The following is an 11,766-nucleotide window of genomic DNA, read 5'->3' on the forward strand; positions in this document are numbered from 1 at the left end:
CTCTTCACTGTTACGGATGAGGCATAACTTGCCAATCCCCCTGGAAGAAGAAAAGCAGCCTCATGTTCTCACTAAAGTGTAAATGACTGCTAGCTGTGCCTTTGCATAAAGAAATGGGGACACTGAGTGAGGAGGGGGGACACCGTGGGTAGGAAGAACCACTGGGAAAGGAAAGACTCACATTGAGGACCCTGAACACCAAACCTGCCCAGGCTGGGCCCTGCCCTTTGGGAAGAGCGCTGGGTTAGGAGTCAGATGTGCTGGGATGGAATCCCAACACCATCACTCACAGGGCTACCACACCACTCTGGACCTCACGTCTCTAGTCGGAAACTCACAGTAATAATCCCGCTCCCTTCCTACACAGATAGGTTCGTGAGGTTTGTCATGCATATAAAACTTGTAGGCTGCCCAGTGCTAAATCAGTGGCTCTCAGACTTAGCTAAATCTTAGAACTACCTGGGGAGCCTTTAAAATTCCGTGTACCCAGGCCACTACCCAGGACCAATTACATCAGAATGTCTTAAGGTGGGACCCAGGTATCAGTTTTTTTTTTTTTCCAAGCTCCCCAGGTGATTCTAGTATGCCACTGGAGGTGAGAATCACTGCCCTAGACCAGTGTTTCTAACCTGGGGGTAATCCAGCCCCCGCCCAGGGGCATTTGGCAAAGTCTGGCGATATCCTTGATTTCACACCTTGGGCTGGGGGGTGGCGCTCCTGGCATCTAGTTGGGTAGCGGCCAGGGATGCAGCTAAATAGCCTTCAATGCCCAGGACAGCTCCCACCACAAAGAATCATCCAGCCCCGTATGTCAAGGTTGAGAAACCCTGCCCTAGACAAACATAAGAAATGTTTAAACTTTTTGATTACCGAGGTCATGTCCCTAGCCTACACCAAGGAGGTGAAATCCCAGAATGGCCTAAGATCCTGGAGACCCCCTTCACGTTTGTGGCCTTGGTCTTTTTGTCCCTGAGGGTAGAGAACTCAAAGGCAACGATTCGTGTAAAGACCGTTCGTTCATTCACCACACGAATGTTTAATGAAGGCCTACTGTGTGCCGGGCACTGACTGAACACCACACCTGTTGGGGATCCAGGCGTTCCCATCCCATCCCAGGTACTGAGACCCCATCAGACTTCCACTCCCAATACATAAAGGCCTCAACCCAACAGTCAGGTTCTGATGGGGGTCTCAATGGTGTGGCCCTGCTGGTGTGAGTGTGCATGTGATGTAGGGGTCCTGACCCCACCCTTGGGAGCCTCTGGTACCCAGGGGAGACTCCTCACTCTGATTGAATAGCTTGAATACTAGGACCTATTTCAGTGGGCAGTGGGAGCCACAGGAGGTTTTTGAGCGGGAGAGTGACATGACCCACCTTTCAGCAGAACTAATCTGGTGGCCGTTCTCTCCATAGTAAGAAAAGGTGAGGAGTCCAGTTGGAGTTTAGCACAGGGCAGTCACATTTAATTGAAATTCACTTCATATGAGATTAATCTTCTCAGAGAAGTACAGGTCAAATGGAAGGGATGCTTCTTTTTGTACATAAATCTGTAACCAGGGAAGCAGGCTTTGGGCTTTTAACCGCTGCTTTCCATTTTCTCAGCTCATTTCCAATGGCTTGGAAAAGGCTTGCTCCTAAATTGGCAGCTGTATGTACCGTGGTGCTTGTTCAGCCCTCTTTGAGGCATTTTAGCACTTCTGACTTCCAGTGCAAAGCTATTGACGTTGGCTCCATTTCGGGAACACTACCGCAAGCTCCGCCACTTAACTGACACTTGGATACCATTGTTACAGGTTATAAAAAAGATTTTCAGTTCTAACCACAGTGACTGATCACATAACTGGGCACTAGGAATGGATTCACTTACTGAATTTCCAAAGCATGGCAAAAATACTGTGATGCCCACAGGATGACAAATGATGGAGTTTGCCTAGTTTCCAGCTCACCTGGTGCCACGAGGCTGTGGAAATTGTGTCACTCCATCTCGCAAATCCCTGGACCTGCCAACTTGGAAATTTTTGCTGTTTTTTTCACATTTTTCAAATGGAAGGGTTACATTATGTCAAAATACACCTGAAGTGAGACCTTATTAAAGTATTTACATCACATAATTTCAAATATTCAAAACCTAAGGGGACTTCCCTAATCGTCCAGTGGTTAAGACTCCATCCTTCCACCGCAGGGGGCACGGGTTCGATCCCTGGTCAGGGAACTATGATCCCTCATGCTGCATGGTGTGGCCAAAAAATTTAAAAAATAAAAGAATTTTAAAAACCCCAAAAAACCAGGACTGCCATGTGCAGCAACTCAGGTGGGAGGGCTGAGGCTGGGCTTCGGGCAGTGGAAGGCCCTTACTGGGAACTCGGGGTGAAGTGGCTGAGTGGCTAAGCTCTGGCCACGTGGCCCGGGTTCGAGTCCCATCTCTGCTACTTCCTAGCTCTGTGAGATTAAGGCAAGTCATGCAACCTCTCTGTGCCTCAGTTTGCTCATCTGTAAATTGGGACTCATAATTCCTCATAGACTTTTTGTGAGGATTAAATTAATCTATGTAAGCAACTTAGAGCAGATGTATATTTTATCTGAAAGAGATTTGAACAGTGCCTGTTGTATAACAAGCCAATTTATGTATGGGTAAAAAAAAAAAAAAATCAATCAGGGGCTTCCCTGGTGGCGCAGTGGTTGAGAGTCCGCCTGCCGATGCAGCGGACACGGGTTCGTGCCCCGGTTCCGGGAAGATCCCACATGCCGTGGAGCGGCTGGGCCCATGAGCCATGGCCGCTGAGCCCGCACGTCCAGAGCCTGAGCTCCGCAACGGGAGAGGCCACAACAGTGAGAGGCCCTCGTACCGCAAAAAAAAAAAAAAAAAAAAAAAAAATCAGAGATCTGAGAGGCACTTCAGAGTAGAAGCAACATAACTCACTGCAGACACGACAACACAACACGGTGTGGGTGACAGAAGAGCAGGAGAAGCCAAGGTCAGGGCAGCCGGGAAGCAGTTAACAGAAATCAGGAGGGGTGGGTTTCTAGGGCAGGAAGCCCCCAGGCTGCCTCAGTGGTGGGGGTGGTGGAGGAGGCTCGTGCAGAGCCTCTCTCCAACCTCCTGGGGGTGCAGACCCCAGTGCAGGTTGTCTGCCACCACACCCCCAAAGGATACTGACAGGGACCCCAGAGCTTCTGATGCAGACACAGTGACCCTCCATCACAGGGCTGGCAGGAGGATGGACTTCTGACATGAAACCCCTAAGGCCCCTAAAATGTCATTCTCTGGGCAGCTTCCCAAACCTTCCCACAAGAAAACTCTAACACGTGAACCCCAAGGACCTCTCTGGACGCCCAAATATATAACCTCTGTCTTAGTTAATTAGGACACCACTACCGTTCCTTTCAGGTGCAAATTAAACAGCTCTATGCTGCATTGCAATTCAACTCTGCTTAATTCTCTGAAATATCCCTTATCCACGCTACCCGACCCCACCTGCAGAACTGAGTCTCCAGGGCCTTCACCCACTCACCCCCAGCCCCATATCCCGCCCTGAGCTGGGGACCTGCAGACCTGCAGAGCTGAGTCAACAGAGGTGGCGGGGACCTGCTAATCACCCATGTCACAGGAATGGGTTTCCTCTCAGGCAGAGTTGGGACAAGGAAAGGGATGGCTGTCTCTTTGGAAAAAAGGACTTGTTTTGCTCTGGGAAGGATACTTACCAATCATGACTTCTCCCATTTCCCCTCCAATAACCAAAACCCAACCCATCCTTCAGAGACAATTTTGGGGTCCTCTTTTCCCTTCTCCACAGCCCACAACCCCTGCTTCTTTGAGTTCTCATCCTCTCAAGGGTGATCCTGGCCATTTCCCCTTTTTGAGATGATCTCAATAAAGAAATACCAGATCAGAATGACAAAATTGTTGTTTATTTTATTATTTTTTTTTCTGTACGCGGGCCTCTCACTGTTGTGGCCTCTCCCATTGTGGAGCACAGGCTCCGGACACGCAGGCTCAGCGGCCATGGTTCACAGGCCTAGCCGCTCCGCGGTATGTGGGATCTTCCCAGACCGGGGCACGAACCCGCGTCGGCTGCATCGGCAGGCAGACTCTCAACCACTGCGCCACCAGGGAAGCCCTGTTGTTTATTTTAAATGGTTGCATGTAACCCATAGTTTAGCAGACAAAAATACAGTGTAAAGGACAAACAACTTGGTTTCTTCAACAAATGAATTGCAGGGGACAAAAAAAGATACAGACAGGGAACCTATAGACTAAAAGAGACTCAGGAGACATATCAAGTAATCATACTATTTAGCCTTTATTTGAATCCTAATTCACACAAATGAACTACAAAAACAAAAACTAAAACGAATCACACAGGACAGGAGATAAACAGTGAAATTTGTACACTGGCAACGTTTGATAATATTACCAGAAATACTGTTCAATTTTTAGGTGTGATAATGGCATTATGGTCATGTATTTTAAGAATTCTTATCTTTTAGAGATAACACACTGAAATATTTATGGCATACTGTCTGGGATTTGTTTCAAGATAATTATGGAGGGGAAGAGCAGAAGGAATAGAGATGAAATATCACTGGCCATGACTTTATAAATGTCAGAGCTAGATGATGGGTGTATGGAATTCATTAAACTATCTTGTCTGCTTGTGTAGATGTTTGAAATATTCCACGATAAAAACGTTTTTAAAAACCAGTGAAAATAAATAAAATTTAAAATAAATAGATGATTCTGCATTCAATCGAACTCCATCTGGCTTAACTACGAACGCCCTTACAGAACTGATGGGCTGGGTCAGCCAGGCACTCTCCGTTTTAGATCAAAGCATGGGAAGCAATTTCTTCTCTCCTTGGGGAGATGGAGGGTGGAGCTACTTGGAGATGGAGGCTGAGAATCTGTAGTACACTCTGGCCATCTGGTCTCCCTCAGCTCATATATGCTCCGATTTCCGGGGCTGCAATGGGAACTGTGGCGCCCAGCTCCGTGGCTACCATGCATCTCTACTCCATCCCAGCTAGCTAACTGTCACCCAACTGCAGCCAGCTTTCTCTGCCATAAACCATCCATATGGACCTCTGTAGCCGAGGGGACATTGGAAAGTGTATGGAGGTGATGGAACTCTCAGAGCCAGATTCTGGTTTAGGTGCTCTGAGAGAGCTGGAGTGGGGTCAGTGAAGTGGTCCTCCAACAATGGTCCAGGAGAGTGGCAGTGAGAGGCCATAGCAAGACAGTGGGATGGAGAGGAGGGGCGGTTGCAAGCAACAAACCTAACAGAGAATCCATTGATTTATCAAATGATTAAATTTGGAGAGAGAGGAAAAGAGAAGAATCTAGAAAAAAACATTCCCCATAAAGTGCCAGGCAGTTTATTCCCTTTATCTCCTTCAACCTTCACCCTCAGTGTAGTAGACCACTGACAGTTTGCTTGTTCCAAGTCTGGTCCCCTTTCTTCTGGTCCATATGGTTCAAACAGGACTTAACTCCCTTGCCCCCAGCCAGTTCCACGGTTGGACACACAACACCAGCCTGGCTAATCAGCCCCAGAGTCACTGGCCCTGGCACATAATCTTGGGTTTTTAGTTTAAACCACTGGGAAAGAGATACTCTCTATCATTTGGGATGCTGAAAGGGTAGAATGTCAGCTTGGGACTTCTGAGAGCCATCACGTGGAGAGAGCCTTATTGGACTGAAGTCTTCACGGAGGAAAGCAGAGGCAAGAGATGAAGAGATGCTTCATTATTTAAGCATCAGGATCCAGCCCTGCCTGACGCCAACCCTAACACTGGGCTGTTGACTTATGAGCCAATTAGCTCCTTTACTTTTCCTTAACTAGTGTGAGTCAGAGTTCCATTACCTGTGACTAAAACAGTCCTAATATATCAATCTTGTGTGATAAATCTTACCATCCCCAACCTCCTGATGAAAAAACGGAATCTCTGACAAGTCAGTGAAATTGCTTAAAATTACACACTTTCATGTGTCAAATAGGATGTTTTCTTCCCCCAGCCCCTTTCTGTCTGTCCTCTCCTTTTATTGAGAAGGTTCTTTGGCATACAGAACAGGAAGAGATTTTTGTGAGCAAATGCAGCACCCCATCAGCACCACACACATATACACCCCACTCTGGCAGAGACCCTGGACCCTGGGGCTCTGGGAGAGAAGGTGGAGATGAACAGAATAGTAATTAGACCAAGTCGCTGAAGACAGAGTAGAAGAAGGGTGGAGACCTAGTGCAGAAGAGAGCTGTGGTGTTTTAAAATATTTTGGCCAATTCTTTGACATGCCTTCTTTCGAAAGGTGAAACCTCACTGTCCCTGGACCACCCCCCCAACCCAGCCCTTGAACGTGGACTGATGGCAGAAGTAATGGTGCGTGACTTCCAAGGCCAGGTCATGGAAGGATACAACTTCCTCCTTGCTCACTCTACAATCATTCAGTCTGAGGGAAGCTAGTCACCACGTCATGAGGACACTTGAGCAGCCCTTGTCCACAGGGAGAGCAGTGGAGGCCTCTCACCAACAACCTGTGAGCCACCTTCCAGAACAGATCCTCCAGTCCAGCTAAGCTGTTCTCAAACTCCTGACCCCCACAGAAACTGCGAGATAATAAATGTTTATGTTGTTTTAAGCCGCTAAGTTTTGGGGGTAATTTGTTACACAGCAATTAATAACTAATACAGAAACTGTCTGATACACAGTCAGGGTGGCCTCTGTGTGGACTGACAGTATCTCAGTGGAAACCATAACCGACAGCTATGCCTTGTCCTCTGAACCCCATGAGTACGACATATCCGCCAATGGCAAGACTTCCTTTCTTCTCTGTAGGGCTTTCTAGGCAGAACCCAGAGGCAGCGCTGGGGTTGGCACCTGGGTCTTTCTGATGCCAAAGACTGTGCCTTTCCATAGGGCCATATTTCAGAGTCTGGATGTCAAGGAGCTGGAAGAGCAGGAAAGAAGAGCTGAGAAACCTCAGGTTGTTCCTTTGAATCTGACAGAGGCCAAGAATTAGAGGACAGAATAAGATGGTGCTTCTCTTATATTAATTAATTAATTTATTTATTTATTTATATTTTTGGCTGTGTTGAGTCTTCGTTGCTGCGCACGGGCTTCCTCTAGTTGCTGCGAGCGGGGGCTACTCTTCGTTGCGGTGCGCAGGCTCCTCATTGCGGTGGCTTCTCTTGTTGCAGAGCACGGGCTCTAGGTGCGCGGGCTTCAGTAGTTGTGGCTCACGGGCTCAGTAGTTGTGGCTTGCGGGCTCTAGAGCACAGGCTCAGTAGTTGTGGCACACGGGCTTAGTTGCTCCGTGGCCTGTGGGATCTTCCCAGACCAGGGCTCGAACCCGTGTCCCCTGCGTCGGTAGGTGGATTCTTTTTTTATTTTTTTTATTTATTTATTTTTTGCAGTACGCAGGCCTCTTACTGTCATGGCCTCTCCCATTACGGAGCACAGGCTCTGGACGTGCAGGCTCAGCGGCCATGGCTCACGGGCCCAGCCACCCCGCGACATGTGGGATCTTCCCGGACTGGGGCACGAACCTGTGTCCCCTGCATCGGCAGGCGGACTCTCAACCACTGCGCCACCAGGGAAGTCCCGGTGCTTCTCTTATTAATTTAATTATGTAAAACCCAGTGGAGATGTGATTAGGGTAGAGATCAAGATGAAAGCATATTGGATTGGGGGGGGCCCTAAAATCTAACAAGTCTATCCTTATAGGGGACAGAAAGAGACACACAGAGAAGAGGTCAATTTGAATATAGAGGCAGAAATTGGAGTGATGTGTCTACACACCAAAGCATGCCATGATTGCTAGTAACCACTAGAAGTGAGGAGAGAGGCACTCAGCTGATTCTTGCTCAGAAACTCCAAAAGGAACCAACCCTGTCAGTAACTGGATTTTGGACTTCTGGCTTCCCAAAGTGAGAGACTAAATTTCTGTTATTTTAAGCCAAACAAAAACAAACCCCAAAAAATCCAAAATCAAAACCCCTGCCAATGATATTAAATAAATAGTGGGGCAATAACAGATACCAGTTTCAAAATGGCCTTACTGGATTGGGATGTCCCCTGATGTCTTTCATTCCTCTGTAAATGTACACTGATCACCTGATCAGTGCCAGGGCCATGTCTGGAGCGTTCACATTGGAAACTTTACATCAGGGCCAGGGGCCAAATGAACTCCTCAGACGGACCGTGCTATAGGAGCTCGCTGGCATATAGAGAGCAGGGTGGAGTACAGGATCTAGAAAGACGCCCCCTGCAGGGGGTGGACTGAGCAAGTTGGGTAGATATTTGGAAAGGTGAGAGGCAGGAAATTTCTAGCAGGCACAGAGATGCAGCCCCAGGTGATGCACTCTGGGCTGGTCCATCATGTGGGTGGAAAACCAGAGGGACAAGGGGCATATTAACTCCTGCACTATAGCACCTGTCTCCTCATTCTGATGTTCACGGCCCCCTTCAGAAGTCCCTCCCCTGAAGCTCCGGGACACACCCTCTCTGTTTGAGCCAGGCTTGTCTCCTGAAGTGATGTGACGATTCCTGCCCCACACTAGTGTTCTTCCTGTTCCCCCTGAAAAATGCCTAGTTCTTCCCTTTCTAGAAAATTCTTATGAATTTGCTCAAAAAGTCTCTCCTCCTGTGGAGAAAAGGGAACCCTCCTACACTGTTGGTGGGAATGTAAACTGGTGCAACCACTATGGAAAACAGTATGGAGGTTCCTTAAAAAACTAAAAATAAAGTTACACATGATTCAGCAATTCCACTCCTGGGCATATATCCAGAGAAAACTCTTATTCAAAAAGATATATGCACCCCAATGTTCATTGGAGCACTATTTACAATAACCAAGACATGGAGGCAACCAAATGTCCATTGACAGATGAATGGATAAAGGAGATGTGGTATATATACACAGTAGAATACTACTCAGCCATAAAAAAGAATGAAATATTGCCATTTGCAGGAACATGGATGGACCTACAGATTATCATACTAAGTGAAGTAAGTCAGGCAGAGACAAATATCATACGATACCACTTATATGGGGAATCTAAAAAAATGATACAAATGAACTTATTTACAAAACAGAAACAAACTCACAGACATAGGAAACAAACTTTTCCTATGTTTCCTAAATGGTTACCAAAAGGAAAAGGTGGGGGGAAGGATTAAATTAAGAGTTTGGAATTAGCAGATACACACTACTTCCCTGGAGTCCAGTGGTTAAGACTCTACGCTTCCACTGCTGGAAGCACGTGTTCGACCCCTGGTCAAGGAACTAAGATCCCACATGTCATGAGGCATGGCCAAAAAAACAAAAGCAAAAAGCAAACTATGGGGCTTCCCTGGTGGCGCAGTGGTTGAGAGTCCGCCTGCCGATGCAGGGGACACGGGTTCGTGCCCCGGTCCGGGAAGATCCCACATGCCGCGGAGCGGCTGGGCCCGTGAGCCATGGCCGCTGAGCCTGCGCGTCCAGAGCCTGTGCTCTGCAACGGGAGAGGCCACAACAGTGAGAGGCCTGCGTACTGCAAAAAAAAAAAAAGAAAAAAAAAAAGCAAACTATATATAAAATAGATAAACAACAAGGACCTACTGTGTAGCACAGGGAACTATATTCAATATCTTGTAATTAACTATAATGGAAAAGAATCTGAAATGAATCAGACATATATATATGTATGAATCACTTTGCTGTACACCTGAACCTAATACAACATTGTAAATATATTAACTATACTTCAATTTAAAAAAAAAGTCCCTCCCTCTCCAAGAAGACTTCTTTTACTGACTCTTTCCTAAAAATCCCACTCAGTTTTGATTGGTTTGGTGCTGCTGTGACCTTGGCAGAGAAGGGACAGCCAGGCTTCCCATCTAGGAGCTCTCTCTTGTCGATCCCTGCATGACCTCCATCAGGCTTTCTCCAGCCAGGCAGGACCTGGTCTCCTGCCATTCTGCTCTCCCTCATCACTTCGCCCTGTGTTCTCTGAACGACTGGACTGTGCAAGTAAGGTAATGAATAGATCGAACTTCATACACTGTGGTTATCAGCCCAACCTTGGCCACACTTTCATTTATGGCCCTTCTAAGGAGACCTCCAGACCATGTTAAGAAATTTTCCTGCCACGCAGCAGTAGGTGGGGACCTTTGGCCCACAAAAAAGGCCACGTCTGAGGGGATGCTGCTCTTCAGATGAAGTGAGCATTGCATCACCTAATCTGGGGTATCAAGATAATGCCTGGGGATGTCTTAAGAAAAAGTCTCTGCTGTTTTGTACTTTGGGACTCTTACCACTTTATAGCCCCTAATTGATAACTTTCAAGGTTGCTGTAATCACTACAGACTTTTTCCCCAAGCCCTACTTATTCTTCAAGACTCAGATAAAGGCCCTGCCTAAGCAAGACACATTTCCCATCAGCCCTGGATGACCCCTCTCTACACCCACATTGTATTATTATTAAGTTCCATTCTTATTTGTGGCCCATTAACTCACTTAAGAAAATTTTGGATCAAAGAGTAAATCAAAACTGAAATTGAAAAATAGTTAGAAATTAATCATAAAAAGACTACATGGGAGAAAATATTTGAAAATCACATATCTGGCAAAGGACACATATATGAAATATGTAAAGAACGCTATAAATTTAACAGTAAGAAAACAGAATCCAGTTAAAAAATGGGTGAAAGACCAGATTAGATACTTCTTCAATGAAAATATAAGGATAGCAAGTAAAAAGGTTAAAAGATGTTCACTAATCATTATCATTGGAAAAATGCAAATTAAATCACAATACATACCTTGATGCACTTGTTAGAATGGCTAATTTATTTATTTATATTTTTTAATTGAAGTATAGTTGGTTTGCAATGTTGTGTTAGTTACAGCACAGTGATTCAGTCATATGTGTGTGTGTGTGTGTGTATGTGTGTATATATATATATATATATATATATATATATACACACATTGTTTTTCAGATTCTTTTCCCTTATAAGTTGTTACAAAATACTGATTATAGTACCCTGTGCTATACAGTAAGTCTTTGCCGGTTATCTATTTTATATATAGTAGTGTGTATATGTTACTCCCAAACTCCTAATTTATCCCTCCCCCAACCACCTTTCCCCTTTGGTAACCATAAATTTGTTTTCTGTGTCTGTGAGTCTGTTTCTGTTTTGTAAATAAGTTCTTTTGTATCCTTTTTTTTTAAGATTCCACATATAAGTGATATATGATATTTGTCTTTCTCTGTTTGACTTACTTCACTTAGTATGATAATCTCTAAATCCACTCATGTTGCTGCAAATGGCATTATTTCGTTCTTTTTTATGGCTGAGTAATATTCCATTGCATATATGTACCACATCTTCTTCATCCATTCATCTATCAATGGACATTTAGGTTGCTTCCATGTCTTGGTTATTGTAAATAGTGCTGCAATGAACATTGGGCTGCATGTATCTTTTCAAATTATAGTTTTCTCTGGATATATGCCCAGGAGTGGGATACCTGGATCATATGATAACTCTATTTTTATTTTTTTAAGGAACCTCCATACTGTTTCCCATAGTGGCTGTACCAATTTACAGTCTCACCAATAATGCAGGAGGGTTCCTTTTTCTCCACACCCTCTCTGGCATTTATCATTTGTAGATTTTTTGTTGGTGGCCATTCTGACTGGTGTGAGGTGATACCTCATTGTAGTTTTAATTTGCATTTCTCTAATAACTAGCAATGTTGATAATTTTTTACGCGCCTGTTGGCC

The sequence above is a fragment of the Tursiops truncatus genome, chromosome 4, assembly GCF_011762595.2.
Source record: "Tursiops truncatus isolate mTurTru1 chromosome 4, mTurTru1.mat.Y, whole genome shotgun sequence".
In the NCBI taxonomy this organism is placed as follows: Eukaryota; Metazoa; Chordata; class Mammalia; order Artiodactyla; family Delphinidae; genus Tursiops; species Tursiops truncatus.